The following is a 17,042-nucleotide window of genomic DNA, read 5'->3' as shown; positions in this document are numbered from 1 at the left end:
CTCATCAGATTGTTTTCCTGAAGGAGTTTCTGTGATAAAGGTTTTCAAATTTAGGTTTTGAAAAGCCCAATAGATACGTTCAAAATATTTGATGCCGTGGTTTGGGATGGGCTCCTTCTGCTGGTGCTCACCTGGGAGGATCCTGTGATGTGCAGTGCTGATTTTTGGCTTTTGACAAATGTTGTTATCTGCTGATGTGCAGCTGTGATGGCTTCCAAAAAAACCACCCCAGCCCTTGTGAGAGATTTCTGCCAGCTGAAACCAGCAGGATCCTCAAACCCTTGCCACAATCCATGACATTTTAAAGAGTGGGACTCAAGGTTTTCCCCTCTGAGTGCACCTGCCTGGGCAGGGTGGGTGTGGAGTGAAGGAGGTTGGGCTGTGTCCTTCAAAACTCTGGGAAAACTGGAGAGATTTCAATTTTCCTGTTTCCAAAAGTAAAAATTTTAGAGCCCAGAGCAATATTGCACGTGGATCATTTTATGTTCAGCATTATGGTGATGCAAGCCACAGCAATGTGGAATGCTGCAATAGACAGATGTAGATGATTATTTAAAATGTTTTTGTAATTAAGTTGCCCAATTCCATTAGCATGTAAGTGTCTACTACTCAGCATAACTAATAGGATTTTTATGGGGAATCAATTAGGGTGGGAAAGCAGATTCTCTGGCTCTTATGATCTGGAAAGATAAGAATTCAGGAACAGAAATAAAGTTTCTCATTTGTCTCAAAATTCAAACAAATTATACATCTGGCTCAGGGAGCAGTTATGAATTGTGGCTTTTATAGAAAAGCTGTTTGGAAAAAAAACCTCATACTAAACCCAAAAACCTAAATCAGTCAAAGTACCTATTAAATAGCACAGAACAGCTTGGATAACATGACCAAAATAAATGAAATTCATAATTAGAGTATTGGCAGGCTTGTAATAATGGCTGGGAACAAGCAAATTGTTCATGGAAATCTTCTTAGAGCTGGGATTAGAGTAATGGAGGCCTTGAATTAGACTGATTGGGTACTTAGGGTAGAAAGGCAAGCTCCTAAATACACTCAGAAGAACAGGGTGTAGTTATGTGGAATTACATAATTGCACTTTCATTGCTAAGCTGGTTTTTTGAAGTGTGGGAGAGAAATGTAAGAGGATTTATTACTGTGAGTGAGGAAGGGGGATCCTGTCAGAGCCAAGGCTTTGTATGGAAATTGGGAAGAGCTGGCCCTACAAAGCCCTCGTTGCAGCAGGAAAACCATTCTGTGTGAAATGGGCCATTCCTTTGTCAGCCCAGGTGAATTCTGTGGAAGGTCACCAAGGCAGAGAATTCAAGCACAGACTGTCAGATGAATGATTTCTGAGGATCTGAGCTGCCTGTTTGAGCTCAGACTCTAGACCAAAGAGATTGTTTTGAAATTCATTAATTTTGCTTCCACTGGGACTGGCTTTTCTCAGAATCAGTGAATATTGTACAGACAGGATCTCCATATCACAACTTTGCCTGTTTTATTTGTTGTAGTGGTTATTTCCCTTCATCTGAGTTGTGCTGTGCAAGAGGTTATTGTTCTTTCTCTGATTTTGCACTGTAAATACTCATAATGTTGATTTGCCAAGCTCTGACTTGCTGCTGTGATGCAGAATGAACAAAAAACAGAAGGTGCCTCAAGTTAAACTTTAATGATCTGACATTGAATATGGCTGGTGGTATTGCCTGATGGGTTAGTATTACTAAATGTTACTTCTACTACAAAAAGCCATGTGAAGAAAATTGTATTTTGTTGTAACTATATTTGAGTTTTGTAATGGTGGCAATAAAAACAACATTAATAACAGCAATAATAAAGCAAGCCCAAATATTTCTTGCTGAATATCTTATTTTCTGCAGTAGCTGTAGTTTCCTCACAGTCCAGGAACTTTTGCCTACTTCCTTATATATTATTAACTGAAAAATGCTGAAAAGAAGTAAATAACAATAAAGTAAAAATGACCTTTTAATACCTTATAATTAACTGGAAGTAAATGAACATCTCTTACCTGTTCTTCATACACAACATATATGTAGTGCTGAAGGAAGAAAACATTACTGTTCCTATTAATGCCAGCAAGAAATAGCATAAAAAGTTTGGAATTTTTCTGAAGATCCTTCAGAATGCCACTAGCAGCAGCCCAGGGAAGAGAAGGTATAGCTGAAGTTTTGTGTTTGTTTTTAATTCTGAAGGACTTTAAGAGAAAGGAAGACCATTCCTTCTTAAAAAAAAAAACAACAAATGAGTGAGTGAAGAAGTTTAGATACAAAATTTCTCTCTGAAGTTGGTTATGGGTAGAAATAAAATGCTTTTCCTTTATTTCAATATAAACCCCTTGCTACTGCTCATTTTTATGCTCCAGTGGGTCAGTTCCCTGCTCATGGGGTTGTCCCAAAGATGACTTTTTCACACCTCCACAGATGCTCTGACCTGGACATCAGCCAGAGCAGTCCCAAGCTGTCTCTAAATCCACCTGGTCCTGATGTGCCTCTGGGTCCTGTCCAAGCTCAGGGCCCTGCCAGTGCTGAGTGCTGCCCACGCTGGACTCACAGGCAGAGGAGAGGGATGCCCTTGAGATTTGCTGCAATCCACAGAACAGGGTTAATTCTCACAGACTGTGGCACAAATTCACCAGGGGAGACTTTCAGTTCTGCTCTTCATTTCACTCTACAACCCCAAAAAAGAGGTTTAGATCCCTTAGCCACTGAGATTCCTATATAAATACATACTGTAAATTGTATTATTTGTGTTCTTCTGCCCTAAGGTACTTTGTCCCCTGAAGGGGTCATGGTGCAGTGCTGGAGCAGAATTAAACCTCCTGAATCTGCTTTGTGTCCACCAATTTTAGTATCTCTAATTAATTCTCTTAAATGAGAATTGTAAATGGGGACCAGATCCTTCAAGCTAATTCCCTGTGAAGCATTCTTGAAGTTTTGGGAGTTGAATTCAAGTTGTTGGTAATTTAATATCAGTGTTTATCACTCAATCTAGATATGCAGACCATTAAACTTAAAATCTTGGAAGACATGAATGTGTCTGTAAGCTGCAATGGTACAGTTTGTGATGTTCATTATCCCTCTGCCATTCTCTTCAATCCCCTGAGACTTTCTTCTAGAGATTTTAAGGCTTTCTTAATTATCATTAAGGAGTTATTGAGCCATTTATCTACAGGGCTTTGTTTGATTTGCTGTAATTTGATGACATGTTGGGAAGAAATGAGGGTGCTCATTGATAGTGACACACATCAAGTTTAACATGCAAGGTGTGCACAGGCTCATTGCTCTGACAGAGTTATTCACTATTTATTCCTTACCAAAGCCAAAAGAAATAATTCAGTTTTCTAAGCTTGGTTTTAGGCTCCTAGAGCATCAGGTGTTGAATGAACTACTTTTTATTATTATTACATGTTTGCTCAATAGGTTTGCTAGCTGGTGGCTCCATCAGGGCTGCCCAGGCCCTTCCCTGCAGAGCTCCTTTCCAGCCAGAGTGTCCCACCCTGGGCTGTGATTCTGGTGCCTCAGGTTTGGCTTTTCTATTTTTCAGGTGCTGTGCTGCTTTAGTGTGTGGGTCTGGGCTTCACATCAGGGGATGCTGAGCTCTGTGCACAGAGCAGGGAGACAAAACAATTCCTGCTCCAGCTGGGCACCAAGGACAAATGATCCAAATCTCAGCCCAAGAGCACAAACCCCGTGGGCTGGAGAGAGAAAAACAAGCAGGGTGGGACTGCAGGGGCTAAAGCTGGAATGGGACAATGAACTGCAAGGTGCAAATGGAGCAGAACTGATCCCAGGGACAGAGCCCGTGCCCGGCCGTGCATTTTGGGGCCATTTTGGTTCATCCTGGGGTGTGGCCCTGGCTGGGCTCTGGTGCTGCCCAGGGTGGATCCATTGAGGCCTTTGAATAAATCCCTGCTTTATTCTTTAGCTCTGTCCAGCCTCTGTTCTGGGTCAGCCTTCACAAGGCATCAATTCCTTCCCAGCTGCAATGGGGACATTGGGCGCAACAAATGAGCACAGACCCCAATGTGAAATACATTTTACACACAAAAAGCTCTGTTTCAACTCCTCTGTTCAATTCCATGGCAATGCTTAGCCCAAACATGCCTGAGTTTTCACATTTTCCCCAGCAAAGGCCATTTTTGGTGTGTTTTTCTCCATCCTCTGTTTTCCATTTCACACAGGAGCACCTGGCACTGTCTGGTCCCCAGATCCCCCAGTATGAAATGCAATTGCTTGTTGCTTTCTGCTAGGCAAAAATATCAAAAATATTATTGCTTTTTTCCCCCCCTTTATTCCTCTGCCCTTTAAAGTTTCCAGGTCGCTATCAGTTTCTGTATTCCCTATTCCATGTTTTCTGGAAACTCCTACAATTGATTTAGTGTTTGTGCTGAGGAGGACCCCTCTATTATTTTGTCCTAAACATCCCCTTTTCCAAAAGATTTCGTTGTCTACTTTGCCTGAATTATTTTGTGGTGTAGCACATGAGAATTTTGTTCTTCTGAAGCTGGAAGGAAAGCTGAGGTGGTTTCAATGCAGCCTGGAGGAGCCAAGCTTTGATTTTCTTTGAGAAAGCAGAGAGAGTACTTGCAAGAAGATTTTATATTCCATTAAATTCACATTGAATTTCTGCACTTAGCATCAGACAGAAAAAATATTGAGCTGTCCAGCAGCAGATTTTCAGAGGTTTCTCTTTGCAAGCCTTGGAGAGGAACAGCTGTGACCGAAAGGCTGTGGGACTGTGTCTGTCCAGCAGGGCAGCTGGTCTGGGACAGAAGCACTTCCCCAGTCTCTGAGTCTTTTGACCTCCCCTAAGCAGAGAAATACAAGTCAGCAGCTTGAGATGAAAATTTTAATTAATTACTGCAGGGTAATTAATAAGCCAAGATTTCTACCTGTGCCATATGTCTGGTTTGTGCACCTGCAGAGCGTGGGCAGGGCACAAGCTGAAGTCAGCAGGACACTTTCAGTGCAGTTATTTCATTTTGTTTAAGGATTAACATTTTTGCTTTTGTATTTTTATTTAATTTTCTTTGTTTGGTTGGTTGCTTGTGGCTTTGTTTTTTTTTTTTTTTTTTTGGTCTTTCCTGTTTTGGAATAAAGAGATAGAAGGGTTTTTCAAAACACATGAAACATTTAGTGGGAACTCACCAGCTAATTATTTTCTATTTCCATTTTCTTGGGAGCAGTATGGGGACAGTACAGCAGACCTGGCTGTGTAGGGAAAAGTCTAAAAATGCAGGAAATAACCTACCTTGTGAGATTCCTGAGAGTCTCCAAGGCTGGATGGGGCTTGAAGCAACTTGGTTTGGTTGAAGACCAATGACTTCAAAGGTCTCTTCAAATCCAAAATATTCTCTGATTCTGTGGGCAGCTAATCACTCATTTCATTAAGTGTCATTAAAATTGGGTGAGAAAACATCCAAATATTGAAAAATGACAGCAGGTCCCTTTTCCCTGAATGCTTTATGTGGGAATGAACACAGCCCAGCAAGAGGAGGGTTGAAGGAAGAGGTGCAGGATGGGCTGAGGATGGAGAGGAGGAATTGTCCTGGCAGAGCTGTAAACAGGATAATCATCACTGCTCCTTTAGCTCAAAGCCCTGGACTTGTGTTTGGTGCATGTTTACAAGGCACTGTGGAGGTGAAAGCTCTTGTGGAGGCGATGAGTTTTGTGATTAATTGCCGTGATTAATTGCAGAGCTCGTTGGTGCTCCTGGTTCCCTTTAGGAACGCGGGGTGGCTGCTGCTGTAACAATGAGGGTGATGAACCATGTCAGAGCCAATTACTGCCTGAGAAGGGCTGGGAAAAGGCAAGTGGGAATTGCTAATCCATCACAGGATTGCTATTGGTTTAGTTTATTCATCAAGCAGAGGATTCTAGAATTCATGAAGCAGATCGTTCAGTCTTCTAACGGGTTTAATTACCATGGTGTTACTGGTGTTAGGCTGAGTTACAACAACTGACCTCCATGTGTTGTTACTCTTTGGAGAAAATTGCTGCCTGTCCCTCTATTTAGCAGAAAAAAAAAGAATTTATTAATTTTTTTTCTCACCTCACTTATTTCATTGGAGGGAATGTTCAGTATAAAAGTTTGTAGGGTTGGTATGGCAAGAGCCTGAGAGCAGTTGCAGTATGAGGTTAATGCACAGTATTTGGTGCTCCAAATACTGTTTTTTGTGTTTCCAAACACTTTCCCAGCACCCACAGATGAACCAACTCATTTTTGCAAAGTGGGACTCTAAAAGAGCAGATATGGAAACTACTTCATGCAGTTAATTGTGAGATGAATTAATGAATGGCACGACTGAGTGCTGTTTGAGCTGCAGGGTACTCATCAACATAAAGGCAGCCTGAGTTAATTAGAGTTCATTTTAAATGTTAAAACTGTGTTTTCCTTTTCCTCTTGAACTACAAAAAGTGTCCCAGTCCAGCAGGTGAGGGAAGGTGATCCTCAGCTGGGCATAAGCCAGGCTACACCAGGAAAGCCACTGGTTCCACCTTGTTTTTAATTAGGCTGGCACTGAACCAGTGTGTGCTTACCTGAGAGAAGCTCTGCACCAAGTGACATTGCTCTTTATTTTCCCTGCAAAATCAGTGTTCACTTTATTACAGTCAGATAAAAAGTGAAAAGACACCACTTTGCAACTTAAAAAATTCTAAGTAATTTAAGAGCTACCTTCGACTTTGAAGCTTCTTTACAAAATGGCATTTTCTTTTAAAAAATGTAATTTCTTTAAAAAATGTAATTAGATTGAGTTCCATCTTGAATGTGGGAGAAGATGAGGCAAAGAAGCTTTGACTTTCTGATTATTTAATGTTCTACAAGGAGCGCATCCAGAAACAAAATAAAAAATGCAGAAAGTGTGGCACTGAACTTCACTCCATGAGTGAATTTCACAGTGTAACTTCAAATAGAAATTGACTGAAATTTAATTCAATAAATCCTCCATTTAAGCATGTCAAAAAACAATATTTAGAAGTATTTTGCTGAAGTTGTGCCCATTCCTGAATTAAGTCCCTTGTCAGTGAAATATTGCTGAGAATATAAATATGTTTCTGGCATATTTTAATCACTTCTTTCAAAATTAATGATTGTTGCTACCAAAATTTCATGGTTTGCTTGGGTTTTTGTAGCAATGATCTCCTTCTCCATTGGGCAGAACAATTTATTCAACTGAGCAATCCATGGGAGTGACACTAATAAATTGTCCTGTAGGAAAAAAGTGGAAATTCTTAATTTTCCTTTTTTGCTCTCAGTGTTTCTTTTGGTTTTAACATTTATTTTGTGTGAGATGTTGAGTGAGCTCAGTGCTAAACCAGAGCAGAGACTGAGGCAGGTGGGACCTGGATACAGAGAAAAAAGGGGGGATAGGACATGGCTCCAGGTGAATGGGGTGGCTGGACTAAAACCTGGCAGGACAGCATGGAAAAGGGGGTGAAAGAGGTTTTATAACATTGTGCAATTACTGATATCTGGCAATTTCAAGCAAAAGTGTGCTTCTTTTTTAACTTGGGCTTGACCAAACCTGGCTTTGGCCCTGGAAATTTTGAGTATTACGATTTGTCAAAATCTGTGAATTGTAATAAGTGCCAGTGCAATTTCCTTAAAGAATTTTAGAAAGAGATTGTAGTTTTTTCTTCAGCTAACAGAGCGTTGAGCGTGACTCTGAGTATTTTTGCTTGTTTCCTAATTCCTCATACCACCTTCTAATTCTTGAACTTCCTACTGTTTTGTTATGTTTAATGCACATTATTTATTTTTAGGAGTGGTTTGAAGCTGCTTGGAGGCTTGGTTGTGATGTTATATATATTTTCTGGGTTAGCTCATGATTTCTCCTGTGATGGAAGGTGCAGGTAGGCTTCCTTCAAGATTTGAAAGAAACCTTGTCAGCTGGTCCTTATCAGCAGCTTCTGGCTGTCCCTGCAGTGCTGCCCTTGGCACACTGCTGGGAGACAGAAAAATCCCTTTTCTTGCTATTATATCGTAATAGAATTGTGTATTTTGTAAAGGCACCTCCTAACCCCAGGATTTTTGACATTCATTTAAGTCTTCCTTCTTTCACTTGGAACATGCACTCTTCAGGAGGGGTCAGAATGCCCCCAGAGATTAATAGCACATTATTCACTTCAAGGAATGTGATCAACAGGGACACAGGAAGGCACAGTGTGAATGTGTGGGTGAAAAACCGCTGAAATAATGAGATTTGGGGACCTTTAGTGCTTGAGTCGTGCCACTCGTTTTCAGCAGAGAATGCAGTCCTTGCCAAGACCAATAAATTTAAACCTGGTTTAAAAGTGAGTAGGTTTTGTTACACTTTGGGCCCTGTGGGCAATGACACAATGAGTCTCAGCAGAAATCTGCAGTCTGGAGGAGCAGCACTGCTATAATGAGATGAATTTCCTTGCTTTTCTTTGGGTTTCATGGCATTATTTTCTGACTTGATGGTTCATATTCTATTTGTTGTCCACCTGCATGTGATAAATGTGCTTAATCTCTTTTGAATTCCTACATTAAACCTTACTGGCTTTATCACTTAAATTCATATTTGTTTGCTAGGGAAAGAGAATTGGTATTAACTATATAAATTGGTTTCTGGATTAGAGTTTTTGTTCTTTCCTAATAAAGGGTGTGAAATGGTATTTTTAGAGATCATTTGGCCTTCAGGGTTTTCTCTTTCTTCTTAGTGATCTTTATTACTTCAGCAGAACTGCTGCAGAGCCTCAATTTTGTTTTCAGTACCATAGCCCTACTCACTGAACTCCTATTTTGGACAAAATTGCATTAGCATTATTTCTTTAAGAGCTAGAAAACTAATAATTGCCTTTTAAGTTTTAATCAGGCTTCTCAATATGGCACAAATTGCCAAATAATTTGACTTTAATTTTTTAAGATGCCGACAAATGAATGAAGGTGACAATGCCGAGTGAGTTTGTTTTACAAAGAGTTCCAACAAACCTTCTATGATTGATTTTTATTTTTTTTATGAGGTGTTGCATTTTCTTTGTATTCTCTTGCAGTCCTCATGGAGCAGAAAGGCAGTTTTGAGTCATGGCAGTTGTGTGGTGGTGGAGATCCCTTCTGGGTAGCACAGAGTAGGAGGGATGAAGATGTAGGAGAAATTAAAGGATCTTTTACCCTGGCAGAGTATTTGGACAAACAGGGAAGCCTCTCTGACTTGCTGCAGTTAAAACAGGGATAAACAGCTCAGCTAAGAAGGATGAAGCACAGCTGGGTTGGGGATGAGCTGGGTTCTCTTTTCCACTTCACCCTTTATTTCCAAACGACCTCAATTAAAATATTGCACTGCTGCAGGTGTTTTTTGCAAGTCTAGATCTTGACAGCAGAAAAGGCAGAGTGGGAAATATAGAATATATACACTGAAATGCTTTAAAATTAATTGATGTAAACTTTCTTAAATTTCTTTCTTAAAATTCTTTCTTTTCTGTGTATCGTCTACAGCATGCCTAGTTGATTAAGAAAAATCAATGTTGTCTTATGCTGTGCCTTTAGAAGCAGGAAGTTGTCCAGGAAGTTTTCCTTGTGTCTGTGAGTCAGGGAAATTTGACCTTCTAAGATGATCAAGCAAAATACTATTGTAACACAGAACTGGGCTCATTTCCTCTGCAAAAAGCACTGGCAAGTTATTTTCTATTAGGGAAGGAGGCAGTGATTTCAGTTCACCTTCCCTACTACTCCTTATTAATCAGCTGCATGTCAAAGGATAATAATGAAGACAACATATGGAGAATATTGATTTCTGTCAGGTTATTGTAAGTTGCATAAAAATGGGAGATTTGACAGATGTTAAATACGGTTTGATTTTTTTTTTCTTTCTTTGAGAAATCACTCTGGGCACATTTGGAAATTCCACTGCTTCTCATTACTGCAGAAAGGCCAAGAGGTGATTATCCAGTCCATTAGAAAATGCTGCAATTCTTCCCTAAAAGCATCACCAAAACGAATGAAAATGCACATCATAATTTTATTTCAGTAAGTGGCCACCTGCACATCTGACAAGAAAGTGCCACATTTGCAGAGAGGCATTGCAGATCTGTGAAAGCTCTCCTGACACCCATCAGAAAAGAAAAAGATGCTAAAAAGCAGATTTAGGAAGGAGTGTAGGTCTGTAAAATAGAGCCATTGTTGATAGTGGTCTTCCAAAGACAAATAAAAGTTGATGTTTGCAATCATGCTTGAGTAACACCCATTTATGTAATTGTTTTGTTCCTTACAGGTGTGCTGTACAGTGGGGTTCTTATTGGGATTGTGATTGAACTGCAGATTAGTTCCTGTATTTTCCTACCTTACACTTGTATGGTGATTTTAGGATATTGCAGTGCCACTCTGCCAAATAAGAAAGCCCACGGATCACAGAATAAAACCAAATAAATAAATTTGATACATCACATCACACCCTGCACTTGTAGAATATCTGCAAGAATCTGGTCAGAAAGTTTTGAATTCTGGCAGCTTGGAAAAACTACAGCTCCATTCTTAATAGCTTATATTTAAATGTCTTGGGCTCTGATCTTAAGGGTATTTTCCAACCAAAATGATTCTATGAGTTCAATGTTACTTGTAAAAATGAGCACATTTTTCAATGCTCTGTTCCTAAATAAAATTTACTTCTTGCTACATTAACAGTTAATAAATCCCAGCCAGAAACCCCACATGCTTCAATAAAGTTATATTGTGCATTTGAATTCAATAAAGACTGGCATAGTTCTAAATATATATAGGAATGCATAGAAATATGTTTTATGGACATATATATATAATTGATGCATATCTGAAAATATATCTATTGACAGTGCACTGGTAATGAATTATTGGCTAATGCCTTATTTGGGCCTTAGTACAAAATCCAAGAGAGTGAGAAGGTTTTGTAAAATGTTACCCACCTAGAGAGACCCTTTCAGAGAACCTGATCCAGTGTCCACTGTATTGTGGAAAAACATCACCTCACTTTAAATGAGGTCTGGATAAATGAAATTTATCAGAAATAAAATGCCTGGAGGGCAAGAAGTTAATGGGATTGGGAGAACAGGGAGTGCCTACAGCCCTTTCCCTGTGTGTCTCTGGATGTGACAAAATGTTGAGCGCTTGTAGCTTTGCATCAGGAGCACTTTGTTGGAAGATCTTTTGTGCAGAGATACAAAAATGAGACCTGAAGGGAGCAGGTATTTTGTTTCCAAGCCTCTGATCCCAGTGATGGTTCCATGCCTGCAGATCTGGGAGCTGGTCAAGCCCTGGTAATTTGGCAGAGCAGGGTTATGAAATTCTGCTCAGCCTGTGAGGCTGGAGCTGGCACTGGGAGCTGGCTCCTCCATGGGGCTTGGAGGAGCTGCTGATACACAAAGAGACTGATTTAAATTGCTTTGGCATTTGAAAACATCGGTGTTAAATCCTCCCAGATCTGCATGCTTGTGGCTTTTATTGAGAGACAGGAACAGAATAACCTCTCTGATATTCAGTGTTTCTAAGTCATCCCTAGAAATTCTGAGCTGTGATTTTGCTCTTTTACTGATTTTCATTGTCACGACTGTGTTGTTAAACACAGCACAGTACAGGGAATTTGAATGAGGTAATAAATTTTCCTTAAAATTCAGTGACAGAATGTAAAAGATGGAAAGCCTTTTCATACCATATTTTTCAGGAAAGAAAGTTGGAACAAGGTGGTTGATTCTCCCTATAAAAATGAGAAATATAACAATATACTGATTGTATGTTGTGCCTGGCAAATTTGGCAACAAAAATGTGGTGGTGCTGTTTTGGCCAGACCAGAGGGATCTGTGAAAGCAGAAAAGCCATATGGACCTAACAGGAGATTTCAGAAAGGCCCCTGTGTCATATTTTTTGGTCATTTGTTAGAATAGTTAATGAATGTCATTATTAAAAGAAGCTACAGTATAAATTGCATGTGCCTCCCAGCCATCAAGTCCTGCTTTGGATTTGTTTTTTACTCAGAGAAATTGCCAGCTGAGATTTCAGTGTGAAGGTACTTAGGCACAATGGCAAAATTATTCTTGATTTCTGGTGGTGAAAGTGACCCAAATGTTCCACCCTGCAGTACAGTCATTAGTTTTTATAGCTGTCAGTGCAGAACACAAGCAGGAATTGAGCTTTGAACATATTTGATGGAATCACACATGCTAAAAAGAGAAATGTGTGGGTTCAGCTCCGTTGTGTTCCAAAACATAACCATGTGTTGCAGCTACTGACTAACTCGAGGGCACAATATTGTTTATACATTGGATTTGGCATTTTTACACTTTCACCATAGCAGACTGAATTGGTTATATAAGAATGATAAAAAGAAATTCCATATCCTTTGAGGGCAATCATATTAATAGCAAATATTTCCTTCATTCCATGTGATTTTGGAATTGTAATTCTGCTGTGTGCATGGTGTTGACATGCAAATAAATAGGGTGATATAGAGAATTGTGTATTTGTTGCCATATATCCCAAATCATAGGGAATATTTGACTTTATATAATGCTTTCAGCTGAATACAAGTATCCATAAAAAAAAAATTTGGTTACTAGAATTCTGTTATATTTTAAATGTGCTACAACTCTTGTCACATAATAAAGTTGAGTGAATTAGAGCATTTGTTTTATTTTGGTGGAAAAGCCAGAAAGGCTGTTGGAAATTCTTGAGTCAATCATGCAGGTTATTGCTCATTCCCTTGTGATCTTTTACAAAAACTGTATTCAACAGTTGGTGTACCTGTTTTGTCTTTTCTCTGTCATTGGAGGCCAATTTAAACCCCTGGCTTGTGACTTTTTTTCTGGAATGTAACTGAATTTCAGCTTATTAGCCATTGTATTCACACTGTCAGGTGCTGCAGTCAGCCTGATGACTGAAGCTGCATGCAGATAAACAGGTTGTGAATTTTGACCATACAGAGCCTGTTAGATTTCCATAAATGTGAATTTTTGGCATGAATACTCTCATGCCAGTGCATTCCGTGATACCTGGAGTGGACAAACCCCAACATTCTGAATTAAGCCTCAGTAGATATTTCAAAACTCATCCCTTTTAAAGCCAGAACTCTCCTGACCTTGGGGCTGCCTGGGATCTGCCAGGTTTGTTTTGGATGCCAGAGCAGCCCAGCATGCAGACGTGACTCAGTCCCAGCTCTTGGCCAGTCTCTCACAAGTCTGTGCAGGCAGCAAGAACAAAACTCCCCAGCTGCCAAGGCTGCAGGAGAGGAGCTGGCTGTGCTCTGCCTGCACACAATGCTCAGCTGTCCCCACTCTTGGAGGCCACTGATCACAAGGGTACCTCAAAAGTGGGAATTTGTTTGAAGGAGGGTGACCTCTGCCTCCTTGGGCAGATGAAAGAAAGCAGAACGAGGGCTCTCAGCTGCCTCCCCTGTGCAAAACATTTGCAGGAGGGCAAGTGTGAGATGCAGGCAGGGAGGGTTTGACCTTCTGGGGCTGACACTGAGGCTTTGCAGCTCTTTTATTTTGTAAAATATCCATTTCCAAGCACTTCCATCTGCATGAGAGTTGTGCTGAAGTGATCTTGTTCTGAGGAGCAAAAGCTCATCTTGGCTCAAGGAGGCCAAGGAAATGGAGTTTCCCTGTCACCCATGAGCAGGACTCATCCAGGGTAGAAAGAGGGGGATATTACTAATGTGTAAATGTTGCCAAAAATCAAGATTTGTGATGTTTTTCTGTGGCTGCTTTAGTAACAGGACATTTCTGCTCTTTCCTTGCTTTTTATTTCCCTGCTATTATCCTGATAAATGTGCAAGTCTGTGATTGCATGCTGCCCATACCAACAACTCCATATTTCACACAAACCCACTTTCCTGGGCCATCCCAAAGGTGATGAACATGCTATGGACCATGGGCAACCTCAGCAGCTGCAATTTCCAGTTCCCTTTGCATCCCTGCAGTCTTAACAACTAAATTCAGCCTCAGTTGATCTTCACAACTCTATAAGCAATTAACTGGTCTTTAAAATCCCTTTTCAGCCTCTTTTAAATTTCTGTAAAGCTCTTTCTCCACATTACACTGCTTCCCAGCACCTAAGGGTTTTCAGGGGTTGTAATAAAGGAACCACAATAATTATCTGTTCCTTTTCCTTGCTGCTTCCACAAGTGGGACCAAAGGGGGAAGTTTTATATGCCTGAGTCTGTGAACAAAATTATAAGGCTCTAAAAAGAAATAGATAAAATATAAAAAATCTATTAAAATATATATAAAAAATTAAAAATATATAAAAAATAAAAATATATCTCTTTTATATGTATACATACATATATATATATATAGACACACACATATATATCACATATATATATATATATATATTTCTTTTTTTTTTTTTTGCTACAAACAAACAAAAGATTGATTTTGTCACTGAAACCCCTTTATGGAAAGGAGGTGTCTGGAGAGGTAACCTGGAGGAAATTCTCTGTATAAGGCCAGACAGCTCACTCCCCTTCTCTCAGCAATTAGTCAGTTTAGAAGCTCCTCATTTTTGACCATATGGCACAGAAAACAACTTGAATGATGAAAAACCTGGGGCCAGCCTCATTCCACCAGGAGGTTCTGTTGTTTCCTGATGACTTTGGCTTTTTGTGCAAAACTTGCCCTCAGTGGCTAATGAGGTTCTTGCTGCTTCTGGTGTCACTGCTCTTTTTGTGGGTGTCAAAGCACCTCCTGCAAGTGAAGTGCTTTTCTAATCATCCTTGCCATGTTATTTCTGTCTTCTCTGGTTTTTTGCTTAATTTTTATCACTTGGCATTAAGATAATTGGACCGTTGATAAGTGTCTGCTATTAAAAAAAAAAAGGGACTGAAATGAATCCTGTCAGATACCTGCATATTATAGGCAAAAAGCTCCTGCATTTATCACCAACCTGGGCCTCCCTTTATTAGTTGGAGACTTGAGTCGACAGAGGTGGCAGGAACCACCACTTTATTTTTCTTAAATTTTCTTTAATCCTGGAGGTTTTTGCCTGGGATCTGCTCTAGCTGAACTTCTTTTCAAATCCATCCTTCCTTCAGCTGGGTGTGAGGATCTAACACATACCATGCTCAAAGTTCTGAAAATCCTTGTTGATCAGAAGAGGTCTTGCAGAAACTGTTAATTTTGGGGATATCCAGGGATTATGATGTAAATTTATGTCCTAGGACTCTGGGGTTTATTGCCTCATCCTTTGAAGCTGGGGCAGAGCTCCCAATTCATTGCTTTGCCTTTTAATTGTGCTTTTAAATGTCTTTACTCCTCCTGAGTGCTTTGGGGGTTCCCAAACTGGGAAAAGCTCTCTGTGGCTGGAAAATTTGACTTTAATGCAATGAGCAGAGAGTGATTGGAAGCTGAGAGACCAGGCAGGAGGAGACCAGGTGCTGATTCCTTGTGATTGAAGGGAGCCTGGGGGAACTGGGATGGTTTCATAGTGGGAGTGGGGAAGATCTGGTGTTGGCAGCAAAGCTGGGACATCTGAAAGGTTCAGTCATGTAGCACACTGTGGGTGTAGGAGCAGGTTGTGTCAACCAAAGGAATGCTTTGCTCGTCATCACAACCTGGGGCAGTAATCACACACCTTCAAATGTGATCGTTTTTGTGAGATCCAGAGCGCTAAAATAATTTTGTATTTAAAAAATATACCAAATACAATATTTTTTTTAATTAAAAAACATCCAAAATACAACCAGACATAAAGACAAAATCCATAGAAGCAATAAAAAGAATTAAATCAATTTATTTTAATATGAAAGCCATCATAGAAGCCATTGAAGGATGAAATCCTCTAGAAGTGAGGGAAAAGGCTAAATCTGAGGCAAATAAAATTCCTCTCTAAACCCAAGAGTGATTCAGAAAAATCTAAACCATTTCAATTAGTGGACTAAGAAAAATGCACCAGCTGAACAGAAAAATATATTGAAATGTAGCTTAACCTTTATTTTGTCAGGTAGATAGGATGTGTTGATTGATATATGAGTATTTTATGAGTTTGCAGATAAATCAGATAAAATGTCAGCTTATTTGGTTGAAACTGAGAAGAAAGTGGACACTGGGGATTTTTATGATTATGAATGTACATTTAACAGAATGTGAATGCTTCAGAAAAACTGTAAAGACTTTTTTCCCCCTAATAAATGGAAAGCTTTTCCACAGAATTTGCCACAAACTGACACTGCTCTTTTCACAGTGTGATTTTTGTAATTATCTCTGCACAGAAGAATCATCAGTTGCTCAAGGAAAGAACATCCAAAAGAATTAAGCCTGCAAAAATCTTTTCAGAATGACTTTGTTTCACCATACTTGAGATTTCCTTGATGTGCTGTGCTGAGCTTTTATTGCAATATGGGTAATTACTGTCATTCTGCCCAGAGATGTTGCTCTTAATACATCACTTCAGTGGCTAAATTAACAAGTAGTGTTGCAATTGACATTTCTTGTTGAAAAATAATTAGAACTCAGCCTAAGACTTAATGAGCCATGTGCTAGAACTGCCCATTATTTGTTTTTTCCATCCTGCACATGCTAAGGAAATTGTATTAAAAAAAATAAATTAGGTAATTGTGTAATATTTAGCATTTTTTAGTGTTGTGAAATAGTCTTGTAATCCTCTGTGGTTCTTGGACCCTAATTAGAATCTTTCAAGCCAGGTTATCAAAATACCTGGTGTAAAGCAGTGGCATCTTCATCTGTCTCTGTTCCTTGCTGTTGGTTGAGGGGGCCTGTGCTGCTCCAGGGCTGCTGCAGGGAAAAGGGAGCAGAGCTGGAGCCCAGGGACCTGTGAGGTGCCAGGCAGTGCCCTGAACTCCCAGTGCCCAATTCTGCATCATTAAAGTGAAAATATTTCCCTTCCTTTTCTCCTTTCTGCTCTCTCTATGTCTGATTTTAAGCCCTTGGAGCAAAGGCTCACTGTGTGTTTGGTAGAAAACCTAAAAACACTGGCTATGACCTTCTGGGCACTTGGAAGGTTTTACCATCATTCTAACAGAGATATAATATTATTAAATCACTGGATATATGCTGAGTTATTTTTTTCCCTGAAGT

The sequence above is a fragment of the Agelaius phoeniceus genome, chromosome 9 (genome assembly GCF_051311805.1).
Source record: "Agelaius phoeniceus isolate bAgePho1 chromosome 9, bAgePho1.hap1, whole genome shotgun sequence".
In the NCBI taxonomy this organism is placed as follows: Eukaryota; Metazoa; Chordata; class Aves; order Passeriformes; family Icteridae; genus Agelaius; species Agelaius phoeniceus.
This window is presented reverse-complemented; position numbering follows the sequence as displayed.